This window comes from Pteropus alecto, unplaced genomic scaffold (assembly GCF_000325575.1).
Source record: "Pteropus alecto unplaced genomic scaffold, ASM32557v1 scaffold131, whole genome shotgun sequence".
Taxonomy (NCBI): domain Eukaryota; kingdom Metazoa; phylum Chordata; class Mammalia; order Chiroptera; family Pteropodidae; genus Pteropus; species Pteropus alecto.
Genome location: NW_006434709.1, coordinates 6,628,550 through 6,638,944, shown reverse-complemented (window position 1 = coordinate 6,638,944; position 10,395 = coordinate 6,628,550). Strand labels below are relative to the sequence as shown.

General features: G+C 39.3%; 1 pseudogene; it reads left to right on the top strand.

Moving 5' to 3' along the window:
- Nucleotides 1-4,225: 4,225 nt before the first annotated feature.
- Nucleotides 4,226-4,344, top strand: LOC112477990 (annotated as a pseudogene).
- The last annotated feature ends 6,051 nt before the right edge of the window (nucleotides 4,345-10,395 follow it).

Genomic DNA, 10,395 nt, shown 5'->3' with positions numbered 1-10,395 from the left:
TAGTGCTCATTTTCGATGGTCATTTATTCATTCACTTTCACATGTAAAACATTTAGTGCAGAGCCTGAAATGTAGCAAACAAACCTATAAGTGATAACTGTTATTTTCACTCACATGCATTGATTTATTCATTCAAATCCTTATTGAACAACTACCTTGAACATCACTAGCCAGTGTTGAATAAGACAGATATGGGTCTGCTTTTCTACAGGAGAAGCGGACATCAATCAACCACAGAAAAAAAGGGATAGTGCTACAAAGTGGAGATAGCACCATGAGAGCATATATTGGGGGCACTCAGCCTCTTCTGAAGTGTCAGGGAAGCTAAGATCCTAAAGATGAATTGAAATTAGGTTGAATTGGAAGTTGGCTGGAGTGCGTGAGAAGGAAACAGCATTCTAAGCAGAGAGCACAGCAAGTGCAACGGGCCCTAAGTCAACGCTTGACCCGGATTCTTATAGGTTTTCATAATTTTGAAAAAGTACACTCTTAGTCATTGACTAAGAGAGATGTAAGTATAACTCTTCCAAAATGTACTTTATTCTGTTTTCAAAGTTTATCTTTCTTAACTCTATTTAGAAACCGGAAGATTGGATGTTCGTTGCAATTATGGTGAACTTCCCGATAGCACTAAGGATATGTAGAATATATTGTGGGAAGTAAGCCAATAAAGTTTCAACTGCAGATCTTAAATTTGAACACTTGGTTCTGAGATCTTAATTACCTAAATTGCCCTGGAAATTTTAACAGTGTTATCTCAAATACTGTGTGAAAAAAATCAAATTGAATTCAGAGTTTTGTGTTCATAAAATCCTCAACATTAATCTTCTATACTACATATATATAATTTTGGTGTTAACTGGGATTAATTGAGAATAAGATAGCATTTGATCACCAGTATTTTTCTGGGGGGAAATACGGTCCTGCTTGCCCCATGGTGTGTACAGATGATCTGACTTGCTTCCTTTGAAGCCTATTTGAATATATCAAAGGTTGCAAGTTCACCAGGAATTATAGATTGGTAGATCATTTTGTAGGTGCACTTGACTGGACTAGATCCTCTGATCAAGTTTCAGTTATATCAAATTTTGCAGAAGACTTGAGTCCATGAAGTCAGACTTTCTGGAAGTGAAAGTTCAATGTAAGTTCAGAGACATGTGACAGAACCGCTTTGCAAACACGAAGGATAGAAAAAACATTATTTCCCCATATTTAAGCATTATTACCCTCTCTCTTCCTAAATAACATCATGTAAGATAATACTGTAAACAAATGCCCAGACAGATGCTGAATTATTTATAAGAATGAGCTAGTGATGTGAATTGGAAAGAAGAAATAACAAAGCAAGAAATAATAATGTTATCGAGACGGATAGAGTAAAAGGACATAAGCAAATGTGAGTGAATAATATCTCTAGAGATTTACACCCACAGGAAAGCTATATGCTGTCACTTAGTTCATGTAGATCTTTACTTGAGAATAGAAATAACACCTGAGAAATTAGTCGTACTGTATTATTTAACATTTTATTTATAACTTTTCAGCAATTTCCATAACCAGAATTATTTAGTCACAGATGTCTTCGCAATTAGGATCACAGGCTTTGACAACCATATTTTTTCAGAAAGATGATTTGTAGTAGCTCTCCGACATTTGAATAATTTGAGATCTTCCGGTCCTTGCCTATTCACTATTGTGTTTTTACAACAGACTACGTCAGCAATGGCAATTAGAAGATTTAAATGCTCTATTCTGGTGAAATAGCTAAAGACTGTTTCTAGAGACTTTATTATTCTGTTTTTTTTTTTTTTTTTTCAGATGTGAGTGGTCAAGACAGTATTTAGATTTTGATCATAAGTCCAGCAGAAATCTCAATGGTTATTGCTGAGGTTAGGCTGCAGAAGAGCCAAAAGTCTTAAGAGGGCCTTTTCTCTTTTCAGAAACGTATTTTAGGGTAGAAATGCCCTCTTCAAATTTTCCCGATGCACTGCATTGACTGAATCCTCCTTAGTTTTAAGGACCAAATCAGATTTCCTTATCATGTAGCAAAAACATATTTAAATTAAATCAAAGCTTTAAAATTAAAATATTGATGATTCTCTCCACTCCTAGTTAGAATTTAGAAGGCACACAGTTGTACTTTGCAATTTATTTTCCCCATGCTGACAAGGACATTTTCATGAAGTCAGATTTGTCTTTTTTTACTCTTTCACCCCCAGTGCTTAGAACAGTGCCTGGTACAGAGTAGGTGCTTCATAAATATGAATGAATGATAAATGAATTTTAGCAGTTCAAGTAAACCAGTAAACCAGAACAGAAACACTTACACAACCTATACATAGAGACAGTAGTCTGGGACCACAAAATCGAGTCACATTTAATACCCACTTTATGATGACTTTGAGCCTCTGCCTGGCTCTGATATAGGGAAGAGGCATGGGACCTACACAAACTGACAAGTTTTATTCAGACCCTGCAATGTAGTGCCAGACCACAAGAAACCTACAGAACAAAGGAAGATTCCTGCTAGGATTACTAACAAACTATTTACCCATATCAAGAAAGGAAACAGAGTCTTTAAGTATTACCCTACACAAAATACACCCAACCATTCATTGCCTATGCCAGACCACTAGGGAACCTATAGAAAGAAGGCTGAGATTACTAACAAAACTTTAACACTGCATACCCATATTTTCATGCTGCATACCCATACCATCAAAGGAAAATAGGAAACAAAGTCTTTAAACTGTTAATTCATAGAAACTAAGAATCATACATAAACGAATTTCTTGAACACTTTGCGTCTCTTTCATTCTCTGTCTCTGAGAGGAGACCACCACGCTCTGTCTATCGAGCTTTATTTCTTCTCTAATACACTTTCCCTTTGTCTCCCACTCTGGCATGTGCTTTAAATTCTTTCCTGTGTGTAGTCAAGGACCTTCTCTTGGTGTAGGACTTGAGTCCCCACTTGAGGAGACTCATCCTGTCCTGCATCAGCTCTATGGTAAGTTAACCACTATCAGATACCCCAGGTGTTTGTCAGAAGCCTGAGAATGAGTGTTCATATGCATTTAGAAATAGAAATAATCACTTATTCTCTAGCCATGTTGCTGAGCCACTGTGCCCCAGCCAGATACCCGCTGTGCACTTGGAGAGGGGTTATTGTTTTCCTCTTTGCCACTCTACCTCAAGCCTTGCACAGGCTCTTTCTTTAGTTCCCCGTAACGTAGCTGAGACTAGGCTGCAATTTTGGGTAAAACTTGATTGAAAGCTTAACATAGAAGTACAACCTAGAGGACATCTCAATGATTGCTGTTATACAGGCTGCTCTTAGAACCCATGAGGCTCAAATCTAGCTTCAGGAGACTGGAGGTGCTAAACCTGTCCCCCCAAGGGCCTGCTCATCACCACTGCTGGGAAGTCTTTGAGCATGTCTTCACTATTTGAAATCCAAGGCAGGAAGAGAAGGGAGAAAATCCCCATGCTCAACTGAGATTTAAGGCTTTCCTCCCAAGTCCCCATTTTCTGTCCCAGGAGTTATCTTTTTCAGGGATGATTTACAGTGGGACTATTCACTCATTTTAAGTAAACTCCCATCTATTCATAGCCATCTCCCCAAGAGGGAAAAGACCAGCATATGCATAGCTTTAACCCAACTAAACTGCATAGTAGAACACTTAGTTTATGTTAATATCATATTTAAAGTTACTTAAGGTTGTTCCTAGCCTTCAACATGCACAAAGTGTGGGTACTTGCTTTACATTTGTGTAACTAAACATCCCATTCAGGGTATATTTTTTCCCCCAACAAAGGAATGGTTTGCCCTAAGGATAAATTAGTGTCTCTATTTTTGTTTTGTTTTGAGAAAGAAAATCTTTAGAAAATTTTAAATAAATAAATGTTTTTCCAGTTTTTAGTCATTAAATATCTTCGTAATGATTTTCAAGCAGGATGCCACATTTCAATTAAAACAAGCTGGGCTAAATGCAATTGGCATCCTGGAATAGAAAAAGGACATTAGTGGAAAAACTGGTGCTTTCCAAACAAGTTAATAATAATGCGTGATTGTTAATTTCCTAGTTTTGACAAATGTACTAAGGTTAAGGAAGATGTTAATATTAGAGGAAACTAATGATGAAGGTCATATACGAACTATTTCACAACTTTTCTGTAAGTCTAAAATTATTCCAAAGTAAAAACGTTCACTAAAACATAAAACGAAGTCTGCGGACATGCTACCTTGAACGAGCCCAATCCCATCTGATCTTGGAAGCTAAGCAGGGTCAGGCCTGGTTAGTACTTGGATAGGAGACCACCTAGGAAGACCACGTGCTGTAGGTGTAAAAAATTTAAAAAGTAGGGTTTGTAAAATGACAAGGTCCTTGCAATCTGTGAGGTCAACCAAGGGTTGCCTCACCTAAAAAACAAACAAACAAACAAAAAACTATAAAATGAGCATGAGCATAGATTTCAGGCATCAGATTTGAATTAGCTATTACAGTTGATCATTAAATTTAGTGTTAATCTTCTTAGAAACTAAGACAAATAGGGGACTAGGTGGATTGTATGGCTTGTGAGGGAAAAAATGCATTACGTCATTTGAAGATACAATTTTCCAGCTCAGGATTTTAGAAAGAATTTACTACATAAATGCTTAGATAAGAAATCATGAGTAACATAAAGGATGATATGTTCCATCACTGTTTAACAGAAGAAAAGAAATGATCTTAAATAGGTTTTAAAAAATTAAAATGTCAAGTGTATAACTTAAAAAAAAAAACCTCATTTTTTGGGGGGGTGGGGCACTAAATTATATGACCCAGGTATATTACTTTATAATTACCTTACCTAGAGAAGTTAGAAACATATAAAATTAGAATTATTGCTTGGAGAACCTAAATGAATAAAACTAATATATCCTCAGGCTGTCTCTCAACTAAAAGGTGCCAGGGATAGGTCATAAACTCATTGTCAATTTGCTTTAGAGATGGGTGATAAAACTGATGAAGAAGGATTAACTTGGGAACCTTAAGATGGTGGGTCATCCTCTTTCATCCTAGGATAGGCTTAACGAGGCCTATAAGAAGAAACTGCATTTATTTATTTTTATCCCAAAATCTTTAAATTTGCTTAAATAGCAGGGTTAATAGGACTTTCATTATAGCCATTTAGCCTATCTTGTCTAATATACTTTCAAAACACAGGGTTTGAGGCAAATTAAGTTGGGGAATATGACTTGGACCTATGATTTTTTGTCTCTGATTCTGAATCTCTGCCTATGGGCACATGACTAGACCTGTGGCACAGATTCCAACCACTAAACCAGCTAGCCGAGTAGATCAAAAGTCCTCTCACTCAGCCAGACAGGGCTGAACAGAATGGTGGTCCTCCCTTGTGGTTTTCCTACTGTATAGATATGTGTAGCATAAGGGTGGGCAAGAAGAATCTGAACTATGTAGGCCAGAGCCTGTTTCTCCTATGACGAGACTCAATCACCCCCATTACCCTTAAGAATGTGGCTCAGTAAATGTCAAGCTCTGACCAGATCATCCATTCTTCCCTTGGATAACACCAGCAAATAGGTGGGAGAAAAGTTTGAAGGTTCTCTTTCCATCATTCCCCCAAGAAAAGAAGAGAGTGGAAGTTCTATATGAAAATGTTCACTCAAACAAGCCAGCTATCAAATGTTCTCCCTCAGTTGATCTGTTGGATGAGCTGAAAAGTAGCATCCACATCAATATTAGAGAACATTTACCAAATATAATGATTTTGGTTTCAGTGTTTGGTAACCCTGGCCTTTTCAGGGCACATCCTCTGAGAGAGAACATATGGCCATTGGATAATAGCTGGGAGGATAACGAATCCCCACGCAGCAAAATCATTGCCAGGAGCACTCCTGTCCTATTCCTTCCTGTGATAGTGTCCTGGTTAATATTTGTGGAGCTGAGACAAAAGTGTCAGTGGAGTTATTTAAACATTTTAAATGAAGATAATAAATTATAAAATATGTGTTGTTCTTTGAACCACAAATTAGAACATTTTTTAAAAAGCAAGAAAATTGTCTTTCAGTACTACTGCAAAACGGTACTTTGTTGTATAATAATCTATCCCATTTGTAGTGAGAGGAAAGACTGGGCAAGTTAATTGTCCTCTTACTGTGCTTTAGCTGCTCAAATCCTACCCACCTTCTGAAGCAGTGTTCATCTCCAAAGTCCATGCAGCAAAACCCACAATCCGTGATGGCATTTGGATGCAAGGCAGGAGATGGGCGAAGTGTTTCCTTGGGGCCTGAACAGAGTAAGTCAGGAGAGCGGATGCCTAGTGTTAGGGTCTCAGTACACCACAGCTGAGACCCAGAGCCTGAGTGACAAAACTGTCCATGTGTTCTTTAGAATTTTTTCTTCTTTGTGTTTGTGACATATGGGGTCCTCCAAAGCCTGGTCCCCTCATTTCTGCATTTGTGGGCAATATGTGCTATAGAGTCTCCTTGGAAGCCATTAAAGTTTTTTCACAGTTGTCACTGGGGCCACTCCAGCTCTGCTATCTGCAGACTTAATCTGCTGCTCTGACTGGATGTGAGCTCTCTTTCTAATGATTCTTTCATTAGCATCCCGAATGGACAGATTTATCTTTTCGAGTCCCTAATAGACCTCTCTCTGAGGAACATGAGACAAGAGCCCTAGAGTTGGCTCAGAGGATGCTTGGGTAACATTATCCCGTATATTATCTAAAAGCATCCTTCCACACCAACAGTCAGCCAGGGTCTCAGGGCAGAATTCAGGCATCTGGGTTTCTGAGCCTATCCTTCAGCTCCCTTCAGTTCCAGAGTTTTCTTTTTTATTCTTTTGCCTCAGGGCTTACTGAGTCCTCCAACAAATAAACAGGGCTCCTCCTACATACCCTAGTAGTCAAACGCCTGAGCTGGGCCTGCAGGCCAGCACTGCCCCTTCCCCAACCCCCATCTCCACAGGATAAGTTCAGCTGTAGGTTCTGACACTAATCAGAAAACAGGTCCAACTACTTCATAAAGCTGTCCCAAGTTTCTAATGATAAATTCATATAAGCACCAGGGAAGACGTTTGTCTTTCTGTTCCCACTGGCTGGAGGGCATCCATGTAATTCACTGGATAGCTGTGCCAAATAATTTACACAGACTGCATGAAGAACAGGGAGGGGCTAACATACAGCCCTATTTTATGTCATTTAAAATTAGGATTTCATCTTTCAAAAGACTTTTCCAACCAACTTTAGCTTTGGGCATGTGCATTTAAACAGGATTTATAGCCTAAAATCTACACCATGATTATACAGATAGTTTTTATGGACTCAAAGGTTAACAAAAAGACTTGTGGATGTTGAGACAATGATGACGCTGGCCTTAATCATGGTTTTGGTGAGATGAGGCAGAATGTTGCAAAAATGAGAAGAGAAACTTTGAACTTAAAACTAATATTTAATATCATTAGATTGAGAGGCTTGGTCCTTGAGTATGTTGAGAAGGAAACTGATGTTCTATTTTGAGAGAAATGTAGCCTACTTGTCTTAAAACTTGGGGAGCTGAGGTGTCTCTTTTTTGAAGGTTGGGTGGAATACACTTCAAGTCTCTCCTGAGAAATCAATACCTATGTAATTTATTAGGATAGTTCAGCAAGAATTGTGATCCAGTTAGAATGTTGCATTCCAATTTTGGCCACCTCTTGGTTCACTTGTTTGAGTATTTCACTTTTTAAAACAATAATTGAGCATTTGCAATGTTCCAGGCACTATATTAGGACATTTCCCAATATTTACTCCTCTCCAAAACCTTCTGTAAGTCAAGCGTCCTTAAACTCATGTTACAGAGGACAGAACCAAAGGAAGGAGACAGTAAGTAATTTGTCAAAAAGCTCGCGATTAGCAAATCTCAAAGTCAGAATTCGAGCTCTTATGTGTCCGATTCCAGGGCTCTTTCCACTAGGTCACATTGCCTTCTATAAGGTTTGCAAATACACAAGGGTCTAATATTTGGTTTAAATAATAAATGCTAAGGACATTCAGGTTTAGTGTGGTTAAGGGTAACTTCACTACAAAGGTAAGAGCTGTTGCTGCTTGAAACATATAAAAACGAACTAAAAGACACTCCTGATATTAGATAATGAGGCTACAACTACATTTGAGTCCAGAGAAATATCTGCTTCTAAGGCTAAGTAGCCAGAAAGTTTAGTCTGGGTAGAAACTGCCAGGTCCTACAGCATGATCATCTGTAAAGTTATGCTAGACTTTTTTTTTTTTAATTCAGGAATCCATAGCAGTTCTTTCATTATTTTGTGTTTAAGTTTAGATTTGTTTCTGAGGCAAAATACTGGAAGGAGCGAGATGCAGCTGAGAAGGGGTCATCACTTTAACACAGGCCATGCCCACAGACTCCCCGTCAGTCCCTCTTCCCTTCCCAGGGAATTAATGAGTTCATGGCACTTATTAGAATAGGTGGCAGATCTGGAAAAGGAAACCAAAATATGGTAGAATGAGCAGAACACAGGTTAAGGAGTCATTGGCAAATCTGAGTTCAAGTCTGGCCTCTACTATGTTCTGGCTGTGAGCCTCTGAGTAAATCATTTAGCTTCTGGAGCCCAATTACTTTATCAGTAAAACAGCGCTTCCTTACCCTAATCAGATATTTATTGACTACTTCCTAAGTGTCAGACATTGTACTAGGTGCCCACTGTGCCATGGAAGGGCAGTAGGGGCTGTGGGTAAATGATGTGGGTACAAAAATTCCAGTTTTAAAATAGAAAAGGATTCACTGAGAAGGTGACATCTGAGTGAATACTTGAAGGAAGTGGGGGAGTGAGCCACGAGGGTATCTGGGGGAGAATGTTCCAAGGAGAGGAAATAGCCAGTGCAAAGGACCTGAGGTAAGAGGAAGCCTGATGTGCTGGAAGAACAGTGGGGAGACCAGTGTGGCTAGAACAAGTGAGAAAAGCAGACAATAGCAGCAGATGGGGTCAGAGGGGGACAAGAGGGAGCTAAGTCGTGTGCAGTTTTGTAGGCCATGGTGGGGACTTGAGTTTTTACTTTGAGAGAAGATCAGAAGTCACTGGAGGATTGTGAACCTAGGAATTGTGATTTGGAAGGAAGGGTTACTCTGGTGGCTGCGTCGAGAATAGACCATAGATGGGCAAGGGCAGGAAGCAAAGACATGGGTTAGGAGGCTGTTGCCTCCAGGCAAGAGATGATGGTGGTTTGGACTGGGGTGTAGCTGTGGAGGTGGTGGGAGGTGATTGGATTCTGCACATATCTTGAAAGTAGAAATAACAGGGTTTGCTGCTGGATTGGATTGAGTCCGAGCGAAAGAAAACAGTCCAAGAGGCCTCTGACATTTTTGGTCTGAGCAACTAGAAGAATTGTGTTGCTATTAATTGAGATGGGAAAGCTGGGGGAGGAATGGATTTGGGATGGGGAGATGGAGAATTTAGTGATCATAACAATATTTTCCCTACCTGGGATTAAATATGATGATGTATGTTTAATTTACTCTCCAAATATTCCTAATTGTTCCTTGTACTTGAGGACTCTTTCCTTTCCTATTCAGAGATGTTCTGTTCTATGCACATTCTCCTCTCTTTCACTCTCAGGTGTTTCCAGTTGGTGGTGGGGGAAGAGTTCCTAGCACAGGAACTCCTGGATCTGACAGGTATTATCTGAGCTATGTTTAGGTGGATATTTTAGGATAGTTCCTCACAATCGTGACTCAAGTATGACTTAACAGTTAATACCTTTATTTCTCCCTAGCAGAATATTGTTTCTAATTTTTCTTTTAGATAGCAACTGATGTTGCCATGCAGATCTTTTGGTTGCTATGAGATGGTAGCATTACTCTGCCCTGCGATTGGCTGGGGCCTCCTATGCTGTGGTTCTCACTGGGGCAACTGACACTGAGCTGTTACTATGGTGAACTTTACAATTTCCTTTGATTGGTGGATTTCAGAAATAGGTCATCAGTGGAATTCATTATATTCCATAAGTAAAAATGAAAAATAAATATCATACCTTTTCCCCGTCACTAACATGAAGGAAATGTGACATTTAATGACATTATGAATCATAGTCGAATGACTTAGGAACCTCCTGAGAACTGAAGAGTCATAATGATCGGATGCTAAATATTTTCCCTCTTACTTTGCGTTAATTATTCAGAGTTAGGGGCACCAGGCTGACCAGAGTTGGATGGCGTGTACATGAACTGAAATGTAAAGTCCCTTCTCTCTGTGGGATTAAGAGTGATTCTGGCGCCTGGATGCAGAGGCAGGGGGAATGTGGCTCCAGGCAGTGTTGATAAATGCTGCATCTCAGGACCAAGTATTCTTGCAGTATCAGGAAGATGTTGAGACTTGGGTCATCAGATTCCCTCCA